Below are 16,628 nucleotides of genomic sequence, written 5' to 3' on the forward strand. Positions count from 1 at the left end.
AAAACCAAAATAGGCTATTTCCTTATTTTTATAACCCTAACTCACCCTTAGTGCCCTTCCAATACTAAGCCAAGATTGAGACATGATGCCAGTAGAAGAGCAATTTTATGGGACCCATTGCCAACTTGATCAAAGACAAAAGTCTTGCCTCAAATAGACTTCCTTTAGTCAACTCAATGACATAATGTCTACCTTTGCCTGAGACTAGATAGATTCAAGAAAGGAAAAAAGGAAGATGTTTCAAGATAGAATTCAATGACACTGAGACTTAGTAAAAATCTAGTACAAGTTATTAGAAGGATCATTTATAAATATTTAGAAATGGAGAGGTGATCATTAAGAATCACTATAATCTCATTAAGAGCAAGTTAAAGTAATCTAGCCTCAGTTGTTTTGTTTTTTTTTTAAGTTTATTGAATAGATAGTAGTCGGAAAGCATAGTAGAGATAGAGCTCATCATAACACTTCAGAAGTTTTGGCACTTTAAACTATAGTTTAAAGACAAGATAAAGAAAAAGAGTGACATAGGATTCTATACTTATAACTCTGTTCTGCTTAAGTTTTTTTTCCCTAATAATTTGGATTAAGGCATTGCTGCAAATAATATTTATCAAATTTGCAGATTATGGAGTGATAGTAATATACAAGATGATGCAAATGCTATTTAAACATATTTCAACTGTTTACAATATTTGAGTAAAGCTAACAAAATGAGATGTAATGGGGATAAATGAAAAATCCTTACATTTGTGTTCAAAAATCAAATTTTACAAGTAAAAGATGGAGAATATATAGATAGAATATAAGTTCCTTTTGATATGGGATTTTTTTTTTTTGTATCCTCAGCACAGTGTCTGGTATACAATAGGTGCTTAATCAATGCTTCTTGATGGAAAATAGTTTCTATGAACCGCATAGGTTCTACTGGACCAAAGGCCCAACATAAATCAGCTATGTAACAAGAGCAAAAAGAATTAGTGAAATCTTTATTTGCATCAAGATAAACAACATTTAGATTACTGGTTTCTACTTTGGGTGCCATGTTTTAGAAACCACTTTTAAAAGTAATGAGATTTCATCCAGAAGATAAGAATGAAACACCTTAGAATCAGAGATTTAGGGCTAGAAGGAAACAATGATTGCCTAATCTCACAGATTGCCTAATCTTATAAAGTAGCTGACACATTTGAGTGTTCTTTCCACTGTGCTGAACTATACCATGTGGAGATTAATTGGGAATATTTAGATACCATGCCAGTTAATTTCAAGTATCTGAAGGATTGTTAGGATCTTCCTACTTTAATATATAGAGCAATAGAATCCATAGAAATTGGCAACCTTCCAGATTTGGGCATGTATAAGGAAACACTTCTTAACAGTTGACAAAAAGAATTGCTAAATACATTTGCCTCCTGGATCCCTTTGACAATCTAGTGAAGCCTATGGGCCTCTTCTCAGAATAAAGTTTTTAAATGCCTTCAGTAAAATACATAGGGTTATATAGGAAATGAACTACATAGAAATATAGTTTTCAAAATGTTGAGAAGTAAGTTACCTGGAGCTTGGTTAAGAATCTCTGCTAGAGAAATGCAAATTAAGGCAACTCTAGAGATACTACTATACACCTCTCAGATTGGTTAAGATGACAGGAAAAGATAATGATGAATGTTAGAGGGGATGTGGGAAAACTGGGACACTGATATATTGTTGGTGGAGCTGTGAACAGATCCAACCATTCTAGAGAACAATTTGGAACTATGCTCAAAAAGTTATCAAACTGTGCATACCCTTTGATCCAGCAGTGTTTCTTTGGGCTTATATCCCAAAGAGATCTTAAAAGAGGGAAAGGGAAAATGTGCAAAAATGTTTGTGGCAGCCCTTTTTGTAGTGGCTAGAAACTGGAAACTGAGTGGATGCCCATCAGTTGAAGAATGGCTAAATAAATTATAGTATATGAATGTTATGGAATATTATTGTTCTATAAGCAAAGATCAGCAGGATGATTTCAAAGAGGTCTGGAGAGACTTACATGAACTGATGCTAAGTGAAATGAGCAGAACCAGGATATCATTGAACATGGCAACAGCAAGAGTATATGATGATCAATTCTGATGGACATGTCTCTCTTCAACAGTGAGATAATTCAAACCAACTCCAATTGTTCAGTGATGAAGAGAGTCATCTACACCTAGAAGAGGACTGTGGGAATTGAGTGTGAACCACAACATAGCATTTTCACTCCTTATGTTGTTTGCATTTTGTTTTCTTTCTCAGATTTTTTTTTCCTTCTTGATCCGATTTTTCTTATGCAGCAAGATAACTGTTAAAAATATACATATATGCATATATACACATGGGATTTAACATATATCTTAATATATTTAACATATATTGGACAACCTACCATCTAGGGGAAGGAGGAGATGAGGGGAAATTTTGAAACAGAAGGTTTTGCAAGGGGCAAAATTGAAAAATTACCCATGTGTATGTTTTATAAATAAAAAAAGCTTTGATATAAAAAAGAATCTCTAATAGAGCCATTCTACATTTCTTTGTTGAATGGACTGCTTTATGAGGTGTTGGGTTTTCAAGTTGAGAAAAATAGTAGAAGGAATTTGTGATTTGGGTATGGGTTGCACCTAGGAGGTCTCTTCCCACACTAGGATGCCATGAATCTTTGACTTTCTTCCTAGTTCTAGTGGCAACACTTAGAATATAACAATAATAACAATAAGGATGATGATGATGATGTTTATCCTTACTGTATTATGTTTATCATTTATCCATCATTTTTCTTATTATAAATCTTAAAACACCATAGTGATAGTGTTTAACATCATCATCAGTTATATGGTGTTTTAGATTATGTAAAGCACTATAAATATATAGTATGTATATTTTATATCTTTTTATTTACAAGACATATGCCTGGGTAATTTTTTCAGCACTGATCTTTGCAAAAACCTTCTGTTCCCAACTTTTCCCCTTTTTCTCCCCACCCTCTCCCCTAGATAACAAGTAGACCAATACATGTTAAATATATTAAAGTATATGTTAAATGCAATATATGCATACATATTTATACTTGCTGCACAAGAAAAATCGGGTTTAGAAATAAGGTAAAAGTAATCTGAGTGGCCCCACATTTAACACCACACACTAAGATAAGATCAAAATGGGTCCAAGATTTAGGCATAAAGAACAAAATCATAAATAAATTAGAGGAACAGAGGATAGTCTACATTTCAGACTTGTGCAGGAAGAAGGAATTTGAGTCCAAAGGAGAACTAGAGACCATTATTGATCACAAAATAGAAAATTTTGATTACACCAAATTAAAAGTTTCTGCACAAATGAAACTAATGCAAACAAGATTAGAAGGGAAGGAACAAATTGGAAAAACATTTTTACAGTTAAAGATTCTGATAAAGGCCTCATCTCCAAAATATAGAGAATTGACTTTAATTTATAAGAAATCAAGCCATTCTCCAATTGATAAATGGTCAAAGGATATGAACAGACAATTTTCAGATGATGAAATTAAAACTATTTCCACTCATATGAAAGAGTGTTCCAAATCACTATTGATCAGAGAAATGCAAATTAAGACAACTCTGAGATACCATTACACACCTGTCAGATTGGCTAAGATGACAGGAACAAATAATGATGAATGTTGGAGGGGATGTGGGAATACTGGGACACTGATGCATTGTTGGTGGAGTTGTGAAAGAATCCAACCATTTTGGAGAGCAATCTGGAATTATGCCCCCCAAATTATCAAAATGTGCATACCCTGTGACCCAGCAGTGCTACTACTGGGCTTATATCCCAAGGAAATACTAAAGAAGGGAAAGGGACCTGTATGTGCCAAAATGTTTGTGGCAGCCCTTTTTATAGTGGCTAGAAACTGGAAGATGAATGGATGTCCATCAATTGGAGAATGGTTGGGTAAATTATGGTATATGAAAGTTATGGAATATTATTGTTCTGTAAGAAATGACCAACAGGAGGAATACAGAGAGGTTTGGAGAGACTTACATCAACTGATGCTGAGTGAAAGGAGCAGAACTAGGAGATCATTATACACTTTAACAATGATACTGTATAAAGATGTATTCTGATGGAAGTGGATATCTTCAACATAGAGAAGAGCTAATCCAATTCCAATTGATCAATGATGGACAGAATCAGCTACACCCAGAGAAGGAACACTGGGAAATGAGTGTAAACTGTGAGCATTTTTTTTTTTGTTTTTATTCCCAGATTATTTTTACTTTCCGAATACAATTCTTCCTTTGCAACAACAACAACAACAAAATTCGGTTCTGCACATATATATTGTACCTAGGATATAATATAAGATATTTAATATGTATGGGAATGCCTGCCATCTAGGGGAGGGGTTGGAGGGAAGGAGGGGAAAAATTCCAAACAGAAGGGAGTACAAGGGATAATGTTGTAAAAAAAAAATTACCTATGCATATGTACTGTCAAAAAAAAGTTATACTTATAAAAATTAATAAAAAAAGTCACAGAAAAGAAGAAGAAAAAATAATCTGGGAAGAAAAACAAAAATGCAAGCGAACAACAACAGAGGAATGAAAATGCCAAGCTGTGGTCCACACTCACTTCCCATAGTTCTTTTGTTGGGTGTAGCTGGTTCTCTTTATTATTAAACAATTGGAACTGATTTGGTTCATCTCATTGTTGAAGAGAGCCACGTCCATCAGAATTGATCGTCATATAGTATTATTGTTGAAGTATATAATGATCTCCTGGTTCTGCTCATTTCACTTAGCATCAGTTCATGTAAGTCTCTCCAAGCCTTTCTGAAATCATCCTGCTGATCATTTCTTAGAGAAGAATAATATTCCATAACATTCATATACCACAATTTATTTATCCATTCTCCAATTGATGGGCATCCACTCAGTTTACAATTTCTTGTCACTACAAAAAGGGCTGCCACAAACATTTTTGCACATATGGGTCCCTTTTCATTCTTTAAGATCTCTTTGGGATATAAGCCCAGTAGTAACACTGCTGGATCAAAGGGTATTCACAGTTTGATAACTTTTTGAGCATAGTTCCAAACTTCTCTCCATAGTGATTGGATGCATTCACAATTCTACCAAACAATGTATCATTGTCCCAGTTTTCCCATATTCCCTCCAACATTCAGCATTATCTTTTCCTGTCACTCTAGCCAATCTGACAGGTGTGTAGTGGTATCTCAGAGTTGTCTTAATTTGCATTTCTCTGATCAATAATGATTTCGAGCATCTTTTCATATGGCTAGAAATGCTTTCCTTTTCTTCTTCTGAAAACTGTCTGTTCATATCCTTTGATTATTTATCAATTGGAGAATGGTTTGATTTCTTATAAATTAGAGTCAATTCTCTATATATTTTGGAAATGAGGTCTTTATCAGAGCCTTTGACTGTAAAAAATTTTCCCCAGTTTATTGCTTCCCTTCTAATCTTGTCTGCATTAGTTTTGTTTGTACAAAAGCTTTTTAACTTGATATAATCAACATTTTCTATTTTGTGATCAATAATGATCTCTAGTTCTTCTTTGGTCACAAATTCCTTCCTCCTTCACAGGTCTGAGAGGTAAACTATCCTAAGTTTTTCTAATTTATTTATAATTTCATTCTTTATGGCTAGATCATGACCTTGGTGTACGGTGTTAAGTGTGGGTCAATACCTACTTTCTGCCATACTAATTTCCAATTTTCCTAGCAGTTTTTCTCAAACATTGAATTCTTATCCTAAAAGTTGGGATCTTTAAGTTTGTCAAACACTAGATATAACTATTTTGTCTTGTGAATCTGACCTATTCCAGTGATCAACTAGTCTATTTCTTAGCCAATACCAAATGGTTTTGATGACTGCTGCTTTATAATATAGTTTTAGATCTGGTACAGCCAGGCCACCTTCATTTGATTTTTTTTTAAATTAGTTCCTTTGAAAGTCTTGACCTTTTGTTCTTCCAGATGAATTTTGTTATTTTTTCTAGGTCATTAAAATAGTTTTTTGGGAGTCTGATTGATATAGCACTAAATAAATAGATTAGTTTAGGGAGTATTGTCATCTTTATTATATTTGCTGGAACTGTCCAAGAGCACTTAATATTGTTTCAATTGTTTAGATCCGACTTTATTTGTGTGGAAAGTGTTTTGTAGTTTGGCTCATATAGTTCCTGACTTTCCCTTGGCAGATAGATTCCCAAATATTTTATACTATTGACAGTTATTTAAAATGGAATTTTTCTTTGTATCTCTTGCTATTGGATTTTGTTGGTGATGTATAAAAGTCCTGAAGATTTATATGGATTTATATCCTGCAACTTTGCTAAAGTTGTGAATTATTTCTAATAGCTTTTAGTAGAATTTCTGGGGTTCTCTCAGTATACCATCATATCATCTGCAAAGAGTGTTAATTTGGTTTCCTTATTACCTACTCTAATTTCTTTAATCTTTTTCTCAACTCTTTTGCCAAAGCTAGCATTTCTAATACAGTACTGAATAGTAATGGGGATAGTAGGCAACCTTGTTTCACTCCTGATCTTATTGGGAATGGTTTCAGTTTATCCCCATTATATGTGATGCTTACTGATGGTTTTAAATAGGTGCTACTGACTATTTTAAGGAAAAGTCCATTTATTCCTATACTCTCAAGTGTTTTTAATAGGAATGGATGTTGTATTTTATCAAATGCTTTTTTTTTTTTTTTGCATCTATTGAGATGATCACATGGCTTTTGTTAATTTGGTTATTGATCTAGTCAATTATGGTAATAGTTTTCCTAATATTGAACTAGTCTGGTATAAATCTGGTATAAATAAATGGATGATTTTCTGTAATTTTTTGCTAATATTTTATTTAAGATTTTTGCATCAATATTCATTAAGGAGATTGGTCTATAATTTTCTTTATCTGTTTTCAGTCTACCTGGTTTAGGTATCAGTACCATGTCTGTGTCATAAAAGGAATTTGGTAGGATTCCTTCAATCCCTATTTTTTCAAATAGTTTACATAACATTGGAGTTAATTATTCTTTAAATGTTTGGTAGATTCATATGTAAATCCATCTGGTCCTGGGGATTTTTTCTTAGGGAGTTAATTAATAGCTTGTTCTATTTCTTTTTCTGGAATGGGACTATTTAAGCAATTTACTTTCTCCTCTATTAATCTGAGCAACCTATATTTTTGAAAGTAGTAATACATTTCACTTAGGTTATCAAATTTATTGGCATAAAGTAGGCAAAGTAACTCCTAATTATTGCTCTAATTTCCTCTTCATTAGTGGAGAGTTCTTCCTTTTCATTTTTAAGACTAACAATTTGATTTTCCTCTTTCCTTTCTCTAATCAAATTTACCAAAGGTTTATCTATTTTGTACCAACTCTTAGTTTTATTTCTTAATTCAATAGTTTTTTAACTTTCAATTTTATTAATTTCTCCTTTTAATGTTAGAATTTCAAATTTAACATTTGATTGGAGGTTTTTAATTTGCTCTTTTTTCTAGCTTTTTAAGTTGCAAGCCCAATTCATTGATCTTCTCTTTCTCTATTTTATTCAAGTAAGCTTCTAGAGATATAAAATTTCTCCTAATAACTGCTTTGACTGCATCCCACAGATTTTGATATGTTGTCTCATTGTTGTCATTCTCTTGGGTTAAATTATTAATTGTGTCTATGATTTGCTGTTTTATCCATTCATTCTTTAGCATGAGATTATTTAGTTTCCAATTACTTTTTGGTCTATTTTCCCCTAGGTTTTTGTTGAATGTAGTTTTTATTGAATAGTGATCTGAGAAGAATACATTTACTATTTCTGCCTTTCTGCATTTAATTTTGAGGTCTTTAGGTCCTCATATATGGTCAATTTTTGTATAGGTTCCATCAACTGCTGAGAAGAAAATATACTCCTTTTTGTCTCCATTCAGTTTTCTCCAAAGATCTACCATACCTAACTTTTCTAATTTACCTCTTTAACTTCTTTATTATTTGTTTTGTGGTTTGATTTATCTAATTCTGAGAGTGCAAGGTTGCGATCTCCCACTATTATAGTTTTGCTGTCTATTTCTTCTTGCAGCTCTCTTAACTTCTCCTTTAGAAATTTAGATGGTCTACCACTTGGTGCATATATGTTTAGTATTAATATTGCTTCATTTTCTATGCTACTCTTTAGTAAAATATAGTTTCCTTCCTTATCTCTTTTAATTAGATCAATTTTTGCTTTTGTTTGATCTGAGATAAGGATGGCTACCCCTGCTTTTTTTTTTTTTTTTTTTACTTCACTTGAATCATAATAGATTCTGCTCCAGCTTTTTACTTTTACTCTGTATGTATCATCCTGCTTTAAATGTGTTTCCTATAAATAACATATTGTGGGATTCTGGCTTTTAATCCAGTCTGCTATCTGGTTATATTTTATGGGAGAGTTCAGTGCATTCACATTTATGGTTAAAATGACTAATTCTGTATTTCCTGCCATCTTATTATCCCCAGATTATACTTTTCTCTTTTTTTCCCCCTTACTTCCCTCCCCAATATTAAACTTATGGGCACCACTTGCCTAACGCAGCTTTCCCTCTTTAGAATCTCTCCCTCCCCCTTAGAATCCCTCCCTCTTTCTTATACCTTTCCCTTATTATTTCCATATTTCCTCCTATTTAGCCTACCCTTTTCCTTTTCTCTTTTCCTTTCCCACTTTTTAATGAAGTGAGAGAAGTTTTTCTGTAAACCAAATATGTCTAATATTTTCTCTTTGAGCCAAAACTGATGAGAGTAAGAGTCACACAATGTTCTTCCCTCTCCCTTAATTCCTTCAAATATGATAGGTTTCCTTTGCCTCTTCATGAGATATAATTTCTCTCTTTTTACCTCCACTTTTCCTGTTTTCTGATACAATTGCCTTTTCACTTCTAATTCCCTTTTTAAAAATATTATAACAATAAAATCAAATTATACATATGTTCTTTGTGTATGCCAGTAATATAAATATAGTTCTCAAGAGTTCTCTTTATCTTTTTATGCTTCTCTTGAGTCCTATATTTGGAGGTTAAATTTTTTGTTTAGCTCTGGTTTTTTCATTAGAAATAAATGGAATTCACTTGTTTCATTGAATGTTCATCTTCTTCTCTGGAAGAAAATGCTCAACTTAGCTGGGTAGTTTATTCTTGGCTGCATTCCAAGTTCTTTTGCCTTTTGGAATATCAGATTCCAGGCCCTTTGATCCTTTAGTGTGGAAACTGCTAGACTCCGAGTGATCCTTATTGTGACACCTCTGTATTTGAATTGTTTTTTTGCCTAGCTGCTTGTAATATTTTTTCCTTAGTCTGATAGTTCTGAAATTTAGCCACAATATTGTTTGGAGTTTTTATTTTGGGGTCTCTTTAGAAGGTGTCTGATGAATTCTTTCAATGCCTAATTTACCTTCTGAGTCTATTATATTTGGGCAGTTTTATTTGATGATTTCCTGAGAAATAGTGTCTAGGTTCTTTTTTCATTATGGTTTTCAGGGACCCCAATAATCCTTAGATTATTTTTCCTAGATCTATTTTTCAGGTCTGTTGTTTTTTCAAGTAGATATTTAACATTTTTCTATTTTTTCATTTTTTTGGTTTTGCTTGACTGATTCTTGATGTCTCAACAAATCATTCCTTTCTATTTGTTCAGTTCTGATTTTTAATGAGTTATTTTCTTCATTTCCTTTTTTTACTTCTTTTTGTTTATGTCCAATTGAGTTTTTAAATGAATTATTTTGTTCTATGGGTTTCTTTTCCATTTCCCAATTTTTTTTGCTGAGTTATTTTCTTTTCCCAATTTACAAATCCTACTTTTTTGGGAGTTCTTTATCTTTTCCAATTCACAAATTCTGTTTCCCTGGGAGTTCTTTACCTTTTCCATTTCATATTTCAGGGAGTGGGTTTTCTTTCTCAAATCTTTCTTTTAATGAGTTATATGCTTTTTCACAACTCTCTTGCAGAGCTCTTTGCTTTCCCCATTTTTCTTCTAGCTCCCTTCTAAGATCGTTTATAATTTTTTCTAGGAGAGTCTTGTGCAGTGGGGACCAGGTTATATTCCCTTTTGGTGTTTTGTCTGGAGACTCTCTGATATTAGTCTCTTAAGGGTTGGAAATCTGTTCCCTTTCAGAATAGAAGGTATCTATTTTTAGAGCTTGCTTTGCTTTTTTTACTCATTAAAAAAAAACAAACCCCTAGGAATCTGCCTTCAGGACAAGGAGGTTCTCACCTTCCTCTACAGAACAGGAACAGATGGACACTGGCTGTCCTGTGAACAGCCAGCAAAGAAAGGGCAGCCATGTTAGGGAAGTGTGACTGCCTTGGGAAGAGCGGCTGTGCTATGGAAAATGGCTGCCCTGGGATGGGTGGCCATACTGTGGAACAGCCTCTGCCCTGGGATCATGTGACTGCTCTGTGATTGTGCTGAGTCACTCCTGGTGCTGGGTGAGTGTTGCCATATCTTGTGAATCTCTGGCGTTTTGGGGTACACTCTGCCTTTTGCATTTGTGTAACTTCTCCGTTGTTCCACTGCTTTGCAACCAAAGCAGAGCAGCCAACCTGTGGTAGAGTCCTCACTGAAAATTCTCAGCTTGCAGAGACTACACCCTGCCCCCAGTCCACTCAACATGTACTAGCCTCCCGTGTTCTGCCTCTCTTCCTGTGCTGGCCTCTTGCCCAATCAAGACAGACCTTTTTTGGTGATCTCCCTAGTTATCTTCTGCTGGTAATTTGTTGTACTCACAATATTCGTGGATTCTACCAGTCAAGTATTTCAGTCAAGCTGAATTTTGTAATCAGTAGTGAAGGTGGTAGGGATGCTCAGAATAAAGCATGAGTCCTCTGTGTCATCTTAGCTCCGCCCCTACATTCACTCCTTTAGAAAAAAATCCTTACAATAAATATTTAGTTCATCTTAATAAACATAATTAGAGCTTTCCAAAAGTAGAATCAGTGGGGGCCTCAAGAGATAATGAGTTCCATATTACTGGAGATCTTCAAAAGGATGCTGGATGATCAGTCATTAGCGATGTCACAGAGATGATTTTTGCTTCATAGTGGGTTAGGAAGGACCTCTTTCACGCTTTCCAATTCTGAGACTATGATTCTGTGAAGATGTGGCAAATAAAACGATGTATGTGCTTGTGGATTACTTTAAACTTTCCCAGTAAGCCAGATCTCTTTCTTAAAATTCCTTCTACCAATCTGCTTAAGGGATATGTTTTTACATTGTATCTTTTACTCTTAGATATTTCAAATTCCTGTATAGCCTCCAGATTTTATCACATGCCCAGAAATTGCAGTAAGAGGAATTTGGATGGCTTCTAATGGATATGTTTTCTTTCCCCATTCCATTCTCTGAAGCTGTATTAGCCATGCACTATGGTTATGAGGAAACTTGTCCCATCTGCAATGGTCCTGGGCCATTAAATTTGCTCCAAATTTCCATCTGTTCTCGAAATTATTTTTAAAAAGGACAACAACAGTATTCCTATATAGACAAATTGGTGCCCCGTATTGCAGATTGCAATCTCTGGGCCTCATGATTTCTCACCTTGTACGATTCTTGTCTATGTAAACTTGAACTACTGGACTTAGCATCATGAATATTTGTTTGGCTCCTGACTCAGACTCTTAGGAGTTGTGTGACCCTGGACAAGTTATCTACTTACCTTCTAACATCCTCAGTTTCCTTATCTATAAAATGGGGATAATAATAGCACTCTCCTTATAGAATTATGATAACAATCAATGCAAATAATATATATAGTCATATATATATGTATATATATATATACATATATATGTATACACACACACACACACATATATATATATATATATATATATATATATATATATATATATAGTGCTTTTTAAACCTTTAAGTGCTATATAAATGTGATGATAATGATGATGATGGTGATATCTTTCTGTATATCTTTGTAAAGCATCTATCCAGTGTACTGGAGGCCTTCCTTGAGCTCTTTTTTCTTTAAACAACTTTAGCTCATCTGTATATAATGCTTTAGGATTTACAATGCTTTCCCCCTTACAACATTCTTATGAGATCTGAGGTGAAGATCTGAAACTGTAGACAACGTTTTTCTATGTTCAGCATACTAGTTTTTCATTTTCTATGCAAAAAAATCCATTTATGCAAAGAGCCAAAATGACACAATGCTTTGCTTGTTTAATCCCTTAATTAGAAACCAAAGACATTCTTGGAGCCATTATCAAAATATTAATTCAATATTGAATTGATTTTAATTGGCACCTTCGTCCATAGTGTGTTGACAAAAAGATATCTTTGTTGCATACATGCTAATGCCATACTTTTTGCAGTAATTGTAGGTTGCTCAATTCAGTTTGCTTTGGTTCACAGGATTCTAGATTAGAGCTGGAAGGGGCCTCAGAGGTTCTTAAGGACTGTTGTGTGTAAGTAAAAAAGAAAGGTATCCTGAGAAATTCTCCCAACCTGGGAAATACTGGTTAGAGGAGGACAAGTGGGAGCAAGCCTGGGCAGTCCTTTCTAGGCTGGGTTCATGCTTGCCTTGGGCAGAGGGGGAGAGAGGTGTCTCAGTAAGGCAGGGCCTCAGTGAGGATAGATCAGAAAGATGGGCTGGAAAAGAATAGGACAAACGGCCTTGTTTTTGATGACTCCTCAGGGTGTGTTACCTGCTTTGGGTGCTTTCTGTATGGTTCTTTGATAAAAAAGGAAAAAAAAATTATGGAATTACCATAGTTAGAAAGTAATTCCCATTAAGAGAAGAAGAAAGGAAGGTGGCTTCTCTGAGCTAGGGAAGATGTAGTTCCTGGAGTGAAAGACAGCTTTGGGTTTTATATAAGAAATTAGTTTGACAACTGTTCAGACATATTTACATATATTGTATTTAATTTATGCTTTAACATATTTAACATGTATTGGTCAACCTGCCATCTGGGGGGGAAAGGAGGGGAAAAATTTGAACAAAAGGTTTGGCAATTGTCAATATTGTAAAATTATCCATGCATATATCTGGTAAATAAAAACTATTAAAAAATAAAAAAATAAACAAACATAAAAAATAGTTTGATATCAAATCTTAAGGTAAATAATTACTACTTACCTTCTTCATGCCACATTTCTCTTTTTCCCCCAACTTTCCTGCTAATCCCAATTCCTGCCAGGGTTTATCCTGGACAAATTTGTTATTGGGGTTTATAAATCTAGAGATGAAAGAGACCTCAGAGGACATCAGTATGGCCAACTCTTCACATTTTACAGTTGAAAAAATGAAACCCAAGGTTGGTAAGTATCTGATCCAAGGTAACAGAAGCCAATAAGAATCAAAGACTGACTTTGAAGCCAGTTCCCATAACTCAGTGCTAGTGTCCTATCCATCTCTCTTCCCATCCAGTTCCTACCTTTACTCTAATGCAGTCTCCTTTTCTAGTTCTTCCCATCAAAACTTGTTCTCAGGAAAATAATTGATATCAGTCATCATACCCTGATGAGAACTCAGTTTCAGTATTATCTCTCCTAGGGTTAATTATACATTCCTTATTTTGAATGGACTGTGGCCTGGTACTACACAATATTTGGGAGAAATGTGTGGAGATGGGGGAGAAGGAGTAATGGGGAAGGGAATTTCTGATAATGAAAATAATAGCTGACATACATGTAAACACTATTAGTTTTATGGAGCATTTTCATAAGAGAATCTCATTTGTTCCTCACAAAAGTCCTAAGGAGTTGAAAGGGCATGTATACCTAAGGAGCTAATGGAATACCAGAGACACAAATCAAACCCAATTCTTTTAACTCTAACACATTTCCCGTCCATTATTCCATACTGCCTCTGAATAAAGGTGCTTTCACACATAATCTCATTTGATTTTCACTACAATCCTACAAGGCAGATAAATTAGGTGCAATATAGGTGGAAAGAGTAAGTAGAGTCAGACAGTGGAAGAGCCAAGCAATCTTCACCACCCAGATCTCAGTTTACTTACTTATAAAATAAGTAAGTTGCATTAGCTGTACAATTTCTAACTATGAATCCATCATCAATTCAAAGACTTGAACTCAAATTTTCTTGGTAAGACAAGCATTGCACATTTCCATGCAAGGACATATTGATTCCATTTTTATATATTCTACTCTATCTAATCCTTTGATCAAGACAGCAAGGACTAGAAGCCCAGATTGTAGGACTTAAATATATATCCAATTAGATCCCAATTTAATATTACACATCTTTATGTGAGGGAAAATCCATTACCTCTTCAGGCAGCTCATTTTACTTTTAGATAGAAAATCTATTTTCTTATATCATGCTCAAATCTGTTTATTGGAGTATCTTTTCCCAGAAAACCCCAAATGAAGTCATATCTGATTGAAACAATTGAACAACAATAATAAAATCGAATTTTAAGAACTTCTACCCATCCACCCAGTGCTTCCAGTTCTATCTTCTGGTACCAAGAACAAGAATCATTCCTTTTCCATGAAAAAGCTCTTCAGATCTTTGATGATATGCCCTCTGAGTCACTTTTTCTCCAGAATCTCTACTTGCTTTAATCAATCTTCATATGGCATATTTAAGGAAATTCAATAGTCTCCTCTAGACCCTGGTTTATCAAATCTTCTTTGATTTGACCAGGACACAGTACAAACTTCACTGTGCCTTTCAATACAACCTAAGACTCCATTGACTTTTTTTGAATGCTGTATCTAACTGCAAGGTTATATTGAACACATAGTTTCCAGATTTTTTTTCAGACAAATGGTTATCTTGCCATGGACTCTTCAACTTGTAAAGTTGATCTCATGAACTCAGGTATATGCTTTTATATTTATCCCTACTAAATCCCATCTTGTTAGAATTGATCCAAATGTTCTAAGCTGTTGAAATCTTTTTGATCCTGACATTGTAATTCAGTATATCACCTGTCTCTTGTTATCTCTAAATCTGGCAAACATAAGCTATGCATCTTATTATTGATTTAAAAAAATAATTTGAGCAATACAAGGCCTAACATAGGTCTCTAGGATACTTTGTTAGAGATCTTCCAATTTGATATCAAGTCATTAATGTTCCTCATTTGACTGTGAACTGCTTGAGGGAAGAGATAGTCTTTGAAGCCTCTTTTTGTTATTTGTATCCCTTAAAACAGTGCCTGGGATATAATGGGAGCCTAATAAATGTTTATAGACTAATCGATAACTATTCATTCATTGGTTTAATTATCCAGGATATTCTGAATCTACTTATTTGTAATATAATCAAACCCACTCCTCTCCACAAGAACAATATGAAAAATGACCAAATTTTTGCTGACATTAAGTCTAACTTTGCTTGACCAGTCTAGTAATCCTGTAAACAAAGGAATTTAAGTTATAATATGACCTACTCTTGATGAAACAATAATGGCCCCTTTCTTTCCTTGATGTTTCCTAACAAACCCTTTGATAACAAATTCTAGCATTTTGCAAGAAATTGAAGCCAAACTTATTGGCCTGTGCTTTTAGACTCCATTATGGTTTCTTGCCACATACATTTTTTTTTTCTTTTTCCTGGAAAAACAGGGATATTAGCTTTCATTCTTTATGGCAGTAGTGACAAATTCAAATTGGATCAGAAAATCACAAATTAGCATTATCTATGTTGTTCTGTATTTTAATTTGTTTTGTTCAACATTTCCCAATTATGTTTTAATCTGGTTCAGGTCAAACTTGCAAGTTTTATAGTTTAAGTTTGTACATCTCTACTCTGTAGCTTGTTAAAAAGTCATTCACAGTGGCTCAAGAATCATATCTACCAGTCATCTAATTACTTAAAAACATAGTCCACCCAAGCTTAATGAATCGAATTCTTAGAAAATTGCTATCAAATAATAATGATAGTTGATATTTATGTATTGTTTAGTATGTGCCAGACACTCATTTTATTCTTACAACTACCCTGAGAGATAGGCATTATTATTGAACTCTTTGCATGTGAAAAAAGGGAACCAAACAGAAATCAAGTAACTTACATAGGGATACAAAGTTGATGTCTGAATTTTAAATTCTGGATTTTAAATCAGATCTTCTGGACTTCAGGCTCAGAGTTCTATCCACTATATATTAAGTTCAGATAAATGCTTTCTTGCTATTTTTCTATCTCTTCAGGAATTATTCTAACCCATAAATCTCTCTAGGTCTTTGTGGAGTTATAATTGGGAATTATTTTATCTGGGATGGTGATATATTTTGTAGAAAAGGGATGATGGAGGATCATGAAGCATGAGGAATAGCAGCTTCCACAGCTGTATGAAAAGGAAATATCTTCCCTCCAGGGAGCCAATTTCACCCTCTTCCCCTGGAAGTTAGCACCTAAAGGTGAAGCTTCAGTGACTCTCCACTAGTTATACATCTGTGTCTCTGTTACTCTAGATTTTTTTTATCCTATTATCATTTTCTCCTATACCTCGCTGAATCAGTCTATCATAGATTTTTTTTTACCTCTATCTCTATTTTGCTCTTAGTAGATGATTTTTTTTATTCTTGGCAGTACAGAAAAAATTATTGAAAAGAGCACTAGTCTGAGAGAGACATGATGGAGTTTACATA

Source organism: Sminthopsis crassicaudata, chromosome 6 (assembly GCF_048593235.1).
Source record: "Sminthopsis crassicaudata isolate SCR6 chromosome 6, ASM4859323v1, whole genome shotgun sequence".
Classification (NCBI taxonomy): domain Eukaryota; kingdom Metazoa; phylum Chordata; class Mammalia; order Dasyuromorphia; family Dasyuridae; genus Sminthopsis; species Sminthopsis crassicaudata.